The following is an 8,526-nucleotide window of genomic DNA, read 5'->3' on the forward strand; positions in this document are numbered from 1 at the left end:
AACCTCCGCCTCCTGGGTTCAAGCAATTCTCCTGCCTCAGCCTCCCAAATAGCCGGGATTACAGACACCTGCCATCATGTCCGGCTAATTTTTGTATTTTTGTAGAGATGGGGTTTCACCATGTTGGCCAGGCTGGTCTTGATCAGGTCTCAGGTCTGAAGTCTGAGGTCAAGATCCCCTGACCTCAGGTGATCCACTCACCGTGGCTTCCCAAAGCGCTGGGATTACAGGCTGAGCCACTGCACCCAGCTTCACCCCAGGGTTTCTGTTTCAGTAGAATCAGGGTGGGTTTCAAGAATGTGCATTTCTAATAAGTTCCTGGGCGATGCTGATGCTGGTGGTCTTGGACCACACTTTGAGAACCAGTGCTCTAAACCAGTTGTTCCCAAACTTTCACAGGTATGGGCCTTCAGAATCATCCATTATTTGATTTTCTTGATTGGCATTAGCTCACAATACATGGAGCTGAAGTGTACTTGCAAGAGAGAGAAGGTTCTCAGTGCAGGGCATTCTGAGCTAACATGATCCCTCTGTCAGCAGGCAGTTATACTTCTATCCACAAAGCCCTAGGTGAGGGAGTTAAGCTCCTTTTAAATCATGTTGGATTGGGCCAGGCGTGGTGGCCCATGCCTATAGTTCCAGCTACTCAGGAGGCTGAGGCAGGAGGATGGCTCGAGCCCAGGAGTTCTGGGCTGTAGTGCACTATGCCAGTTGGGTGCCCATACTAAGTTTGACATCAATACGGTGACCTCCCAGGAGTGAGGGGCCACTAGGTTGCCTAAGGAAGGGTGAACTGGCTCAAGTTGAAAACGGAGCAGGTGAAAACTCCCACACTGATCAGTAGTGGGATCACACCTGTAAATAGCCACTGCACCCCAGCCTGGGCAAGCTACAAAAAACAAAAAAACACAAAACGTTGGATTGGGCAATGAGGAGGTTGGGGTTGAACCTATTTCCACTATGGGATAGCAGAAAGAGCATGTGTGGTTTGAGAGTTAGTCAGGCATGTTCCATTCATTTCCTAGCTCTGCCTCTTATGGTGAATTAGCTTTGAATGTGTTATTTAACTCATTTGTGCTTCCATTTCCTATCTGTAAATTTTATTTATTCCACAAATATTTATTAAGCACATGCTGTCTTTCCAGCTTCTGGGGATACAGTGGGTAAGAGGACACATCTCTGCCTCATGGAACTTATACTGTGGTCCCAGCTGCTTGGGAGGCTTAGGCAAGAGGATTGCTTGAGCCCAGGAGTTTGAGGCTGCAGTGAGCCATGATTGCACCATTGCACTCCAGCCTGGGTGACGGAGTGAGACCTTGTCTCAAAAACAAATAAACAAATCCTCCCTGCATTTGTATCCCTAAATCTATAAAAAACAAACAAACAAACAAATAAAAGTACCTAAAAAAAAGAATATCTTACCATAATTTATGAGATTTTAACTGAATGTTTTGTCTTTTCTCCCTGAGCTGTTCATGGTATCATCTCTAAGGTATAAATGACACATCATTTGACTCCTTTGACCAGATTTGATGGAGAGAACAAGGTAAAAGCATAAGGGCCAGTTGAGGGGAAGGTGGAAGAAGAAAACAATTCCATACTTTGCACCCTCATAGGGAAAGGGCATGGATTTTGCTGCAGACAGGCTCAAGGTTGAATTCTAGTAACTCCACTTAAACTTTGTGCAAATTGTTTAAGCTTTCTTTGTCATCCATGAAATGAAGATACCACTACTACTAATACCTATTTTGTAGGCCAGGAATGGTGGTTCATGTCCGTAATCCCAGCACTTTGAGAGGCTGAGGTGGGTGGATCACTTGAGATCAGGAGTTGAAGACCAGCCTGGCCAACATGGTGAAACCCTGTCTCTACAAAAAATTCAAAAATTATCTGGGCATGGTGGCAGGTGCCTGTAATCCCAGCTACTCGGGAGGCTGAGGCAAGAGACTCATTTGTATTTGACAGGTGGAGGTTGCAGTGAGCTGAGATCGTGCCATTGCACAATCTGGGTGACAAAGTGAGACCCTTTTCTCCAAAATACACCCCAAAAAACAAAAAACACAAAAACCTATTTTACAAAGCTGTAGTAGAAGAATGAATAAGTTCTGGTCTGAAGTATCTACTCAATAAATACTTATTATTTGGCATGTCATTTAGTGCCTTTTTCTTACCACTTTCCTCTCTGTTGATTCCTCTCTGCTCAGGTGAGAAATTTCTCTGTTGTCTGGGCTTCACCTTTTAGGGAAGAAAGATATAAGATATTAAGCTAATTTGCATTAAGGTTTGGGGCACAGTAAGTCACATGGTACCTTTCCCATGAATGTTGCATTTTAAAAGGGAGTATCCCATGGAGAAGGCAATGTTTAACATGCAAGCTGGAATTTCAGAGTTCTACAGCAAAACTAATTTGAAGTGATGGTGGGCAGAGGAGCTCTACTAGCATCGGTCAAAGCACCTCTCAAGATCACCGATTTTGTTCTCATTCCTGGATCTTAGGAGGTGGGTATTTGCACTGTCTTTAATTGCCATGCTTACAGGGTCGAGGGAGGCCTTTTTATCTGGGGAGTCAGGCAGGCAAAACACTTCCTGGGCCTTAACAGGTTTTATTAGTTTCTGCCCAGTCATTTGGTGGTGGTGGTGCTGCTGCTGGAGGTAGTATGTGTATGCGTGTGGATTTGTAGTTGTTTATTACTCTAGTGGTAGAAATGGGGGCTATGGGCCATGGTGAAGTGGTCGGGCAGGGAAGGCTCCAGAAAGGAAACATTTGGGCTGTCCTTGAATGAAGAATTGGAGTCCAGCAGGCTGGAAGGACATTTCGGGCAGAAGGAGGAGCATGAACAAAGGCATTTATTAAGAAAGCATCCCTTGGGATGGAGGGGAGGGCTGGAGTATCTGTAAAGCTGCTGGCCTCTGGCCCTGGGGGGGTTCCCATCCCCACCCCGTCCATTTCATGGCCTTCCAAACCACTGCGCAGTTAGCAATTCACTGTCCTGAAGGACAAACGCATTGCCCTTTCTTTACTTCAATGCTGCATTCTTTAGGTGTCGGGTCCCACACAGCCAAGGCTTGGGGACTCTGTCTGTCCACGCACGCCTTTTTGAGAGGCAAACGTAACCTTTTTGGTCCCTGGGTGACTAACCTCTGTGATTGTTTTGCTCATTTGCTATAAATGACTATCTCTACCACTTGGTTAATTATGTGATTACAGCAGCCAGTGACAAGGAGAAAATTAAAAATCCATGCTGCATTTTCTATAACACTTTATTACTCTATGCAAAAGAGGGCAAATGCAATTTAGCTGAGCTGTGGTGAACAAGAGCGGCTTCCTTCTCCTCATTTCAGCCCCTCCCTCGTCCTCCCCTGGAGAGAAGCTGTGTTAGCAGATGACTAAAGCTGGGAAGAGAGCAGGTGTGGAAGGAAACATAAATTACCATTATCCCTGACAATTCTGGACAGTACCACCCACGGAGCAGCTCAGCCAGACATTTTCCCCTTATTTCAGGAAAGACCAGTAAGTTGTGGGCTTCTGCTAAGTGCATTAGTGTAGAACAAGGTTTCAGTTTGGGCTCCATATTTAATCTTTATTTCTTTATGATGCCCTGCTATAGTTGTGCCTCTTCTGAAAAATCCAAGATACAGAAAGGGGAGGCACTGCTAACACGGAGCGAGTACAGTTCTTGGAGCTAAGACACCTGAGTTCTTGGAGTCAAGATAATCTGCCACTTACCTGGTGTCTGAGGCGGGGCCATTGCTTATTCTTTCTAAGCTTGTTTTCTCACTTATAAATTAGGGATTTTAAAGCACCCTTTCTCTTCTCTCACATTTAACATCTCTGAAATCAGGCTGCACTGACGATGGTTGTGTTTTAGCATGTGTCAAAAATTTAATTGACTTCACTTTTTTTAACAGTGTTCCATTAAACAATATTGGGTCTTAGAATTGACATTTTAGACTTGATGAAATAAGGTCCTGTGCAGGCTGGTTGTAGAGATTTAAAGAAGAAATATATGCTATCTGTGTGACTCTCTATGCTATTGTCAGACCCCCTAGGATATGAATTCTTATCCAGGCTCCCTTGTGTCACCTAGACAAGTTATTCAAAATTGATCCCCTCATCTAGAAAATGAAACAACCTACAAACTCTCCATAAGAATTAGCCTAAGGCAGTCTAGGGCCAAGGAACTAAACAAAGCTTAGGGGTTAATTGTATCTGCACCATCTCTATCCTCGTCTACACATATTTGTGGTTGCAGAGATTCCTGGGAGTTACAAAGGTCAAAGTTAGAAAAGTTACAATGATTCCTGGGAGTTATAAAGCCTGGTCACAGGTGAGGTTTAGGGTTTATGGGTATGAGCGGCATACATGTTTAGTTTATGTGTGTTGCTATAACAAAATGCTACAGGCTTGGTAATTTATAAGCCAGAGAAATTCATTTCTTATAGTTTTGGAGGCTGGGAAGTCCAAGATGAAGACACTGGCAGATTCTATGTCTGGTGAGGGCTGGGTTTCTCTGCTTCCAAGATGGTGACTTTTCACTGTTACCTCTTGTGGTGGAAGGGATGGAAAAGGGTGAGCCCACTTCCTCAAGCCCTTTTATTTTATTTTACTTTATTTTATTTTATTTTTTGAGATGGAGTCTCACTCTGTTGCTCAGGCTGGAGTGCAGTGGTATGATCTCGGCTCACTGCAACCTCCACTTCCTGGGTTCAAGTGATCTCCTGTCTCAGCCTCCCAAGTAGCTGGGATAACAGGTGTGTGCCACCACGCCCAGCTAATTTTTGTATTTTTAGTTGGGACAGGGTTTACCACGTTGGCCAGGCTGGTCTCGAACTCCTGAACTCAAGTGATCAGCCTGCCTCGGCATCCCAAAGTGCTGGGATTATAGGCGTTAGCCACCACACCCGGCCCCTTTTATTTTATTTTTAAGAGACAGGGTCTTGCTGTGCTGTCCAGGCTGGAGTGCAGTGGTGCAATAATAACTCACTCCAGCCTCGAACTCCTGGTTTGAGCCATCCTCCTGCCTCGGCCTCCCAGGTAGCTGAGACCACAGGTATGTGTCGCCATGCCTGGCTAATTTATTTTATTTTGTAGAGACAGAGGCTCTCACTATGTAGCCTAGGCTGGTCTGGAACCCCTAGGCTCAAGTGATACTCTCATCTCAGCCTCTCCAGTGGGTGAGATTACAGCCACTGCACCCAGCATAAGGTTCTTTTGTAAGAGTTCCCACCTTCATGACTTAATCACCTCCTAAAGGCTGCACCTCTCTATCAAATTGGTGATTAGGTTTCAGCATATGATTTTTGGGGGGACACATTCAGACCATTGCATATGGCACAGTAAATTAATATAAGGTGGAGTAGGATACATGTAATAATTGAGGTATAAAAAGGCATTGCTTGTGAATAGAAGAGGTAATTTCAGCAGACAGGTTCAGGAAATATAACACTGGTTTTGAGTCTTGAATTATGTCTGGAGTTCCAAAAAATGCAGGAGAAAGGGAAATGAAAAATGAAGCACATTTGAAAAGAGTAGGTTGTGCTCGAGAGGTGACAAATTATCTAGTTTGACTCTAGAGTATTTGGGGGCTAGAAGTGTTTGAAGGGGTTGGAGTGTTTTGGGGCAGAGAAAGAGCTATGATGGGAACTAGGTAACTGACATCACCGTCTGCCTGCTTGCTCAAGCCACGCACCTTGAATTAATCTCTGAAGTCTTTCATTCTTCTTTTTCCTTTTCCTCCCACATGTGATCCTAGAGTAGATTCTGTAGAATCCTACCCCTCTTGCATATCATATCTCGGTTCATCTCTTTCCATCTCTCTTGCTGTCACTCTGGTCCAGGCCACCTCCACATCTCACTTGAAATCTGCAGGGGCTTCCAACTGAGTTCCCTGCCTCCTCCCTTGCCCCAGCTCAATCTTTTCTTCTTAGGGTAGCCAAACTGACCCATCTAGGCTGAATATCACATTAGTTTGCTTCCTTACTTTTCTTTTCTTTTTTTTCTGGTTGTAAACACTTCCAACAAGGCAGAAATGAGTAAGGGGAAAGTGGAACTTGCTGTGGACACGGCCACAGGACCACGCTTTTGTTCCTGTTGGGATGCCTGGGTTGGTTTCACAGGTCGCCTCTCAGTCCTGCAGGCTGAACCCGTCTGTCTGGGCGCCTCGCGCTGCCTGCCTCCTGGGCACTCTGAGGTAACGTGGACGGATGCGCGCTTGTCTAAGGTTCGGTGCGTGTGGGGAGGGGTCAGCACCAAAAATGCTCCATCAATGAGGGAGAGTCCTCCCCGGGAGGGGCTTCCGTGCCTCCTATTCTGGGCACTTCGAGATTTTCTGCAGAAAGTGCTGTCCTTGAGTCATTCTGTTTTGTCCCGAGGCTGCTGCGAGGAGGGGGACAGGTGAGCACATGCTGAAGAGTGGGGACATGTGGGACAGCTTCAGTCCAGGCACAGCCGCAGTGCCCCACTTTCTCTGGCCTGAGAAGAGCAGCCCCCAGCAGGCTGCGGGTACAGTCCCGGCTCACTCACGGCCTGGAGCGCACCGCAAGGCCCCAGCACCCTGCCTTAATTTTCACCTTTGTTCCCTCCTGCTTTCCAGCTTTGGAGTCCTTGTTAAGAGGGACTCGAACCCCAAGGTTATAAACACGACACTTGCATTCCCTTCCAATCCTTCATGGTTTTCTTTTTTCACACAAAACTTACAACCTTTACTTTTTCCAACTGGAAAACCAGTTTTTCCAACATTTTTTAAAAAACAAATTATTCTTTTATCGTATGCTGAAAGCCCTACCCATAACAAGCCCATTTCTGCGTTTGACTCTGTTCACTGACCCTTCATTTACTTCCTAAACGGACCCTTTTGGTAACTTTCAGTGAAGAGGTGGCTTTAATAAATATATTCTCCAGAAAGCTCCAGAACCTTTGCATGGGTGAGGGTGAGAGGTGCCGCCACGATGTAAACAGAACAGCTGAGTCCTCCAGGTAGGCGCCAGGTGCGATCTGCATAGACCACGTGTGTGGGAGGCACGGCGTCAGAGGTGCATCCTCAAAATGCATCCCCCCGTCTCCTGCAGAGCGCACAGGCCCCAGGGCCCCGTGGACAGGGCTGGTCCCAGCGTACGCACGCCATTTCCTGGGCTTGGCGGGTGGTACGCCAGAGGTTGCCCATAACAGGAAGCCCCCGCAGAGGCCAGGGTCTCTTGTTCCACTTGGCAGAGACCCCAGAGGGAGCCAGGGGGCAGCATCAGAGCCTGGGGCCCTGGCAGGGGTGCCCAAGGGCACGGCAGCTGCAGGCCATTGGCAAGGCCAGAAGACGGTGAGTGGAAAGCACGGGGCGCGTGGAGAGACACCGAGAAGGGGCTGTTCAGCTGGGAGTCCTGCATTTGCCGTTTCTGTTTCATCTGGCGGTTTTGAAACCAGGTTTTTGTCTGGACGTCCGAGAGCTGCATCTCCCTGCCAGCCTTTTCCTGGGCTCCAGAGGGCCCAGGTCCTGGTGGTGCTGGAAGACGCCCTCCAAGGCGCCGACCTGCTCGGTGGTGAAGGCTGTGCCTACACAGGGGGCCTGCCAGGGGTTTGGCTTCTTACTCAACCCAGCCGCGGCCCTCTCCGGCGCAGGCAGATTTGAGGACCGAGCCTTCTTGATGCTGACGGCCTGAGGGGGCTTCTGGGTGCCGGATGTCTGGCCCGGGCCAATGTGGCTCCCCGGGGAGACGTCGGCAGGACTAGGGGTGTGGGTCGGCCCTGAGCAGCTGTTCTGGGAGAGCCAGTCCACAGAGCCAAAGCTGGAGGGCTGCTGCCGGCCACGAGGTGGGGAGGAGGAGGGACGCATGGTGGTCAGGTGGGCCAGAGGGAAGGCCGGGTGGGGCTGGCCAGGCGGAGGATCCACCACCTGCTTCCTTCTTAAAACCTGCTAATGGTTGCTCATCAGACATGGGGTTTAAAATCCATGGGCCCATAAGGCATACGTGGTCCAGGTTCTCCGACCTTGTCTCACACCATTCTCTCCCTTGTTCCTGACGCTCTACCCACCCTGGTCTTTATAGTTCCATCGGGCCTTTGCCTTGGCTGGTTCCTTTGCTTGACGTAGTCATCCCCTAGAGGGTCATGTGGTTTGCTCCTAGTTATTCAGGTCTCCGTTTAAATGTCTCTTGCTCAGATGCTCTTCCTAATCACCCATTGTAGAGTGGTCCCCCACCCCTGTCATTCTCTAGCGCTGCTTTATTTTCTTCATAGCACTTGTACCATTTGAAATTTTTTGTTTGCTTGCTTAATTTGTCTGCTTTCTATTCTACTAAGAAATTAGGAATCTTGACTAATTTCTGATCTCTTGATTTTCCCAGTATCTCCCATGCTTGGCATTTAATTGATATTTACTGAATAAAAAGGCAAAGCTGAAGCGGCAGGCTGAGGCTAAATTTTGGAATGCTTGGGTGCATTGCTAAGGAGCCTGGACTTCACTCGATAGTTAAGAGGAGGGGCATTAAAACTCTTTGAGCAGAGGATTAATACAGTTAGAATTAAACTTTACGGGT

At 47.6% G+C, this 8,526-nt stretch overlaps 1 pseudogene; it reads right to left on the bottom strand.

The window, feature by feature from the left end:
- Positions 1–7,026: 7,026 nt before the first annotated feature.
- Positions 7,027–7,823, bottom strand: LOC100598351 (annotated as a pseudogene).
- Positions 7,824–8,526: the final 703 nt, after the last annotated feature.

Source organism: Nomascus leucogenys, chromosome 8 (assembly GCF_006542625.1).
Source record: "Nomascus leucogenys isolate Asia chromosome 8, Asia_NLE_v1, whole genome shotgun sequence".
In the NCBI taxonomy this organism is placed as follows: domain Eukaryota; kingdom Metazoa; phylum Chordata; class Mammalia; order Primates; family Hylobatidae; genus Nomascus; species Nomascus leucogenys.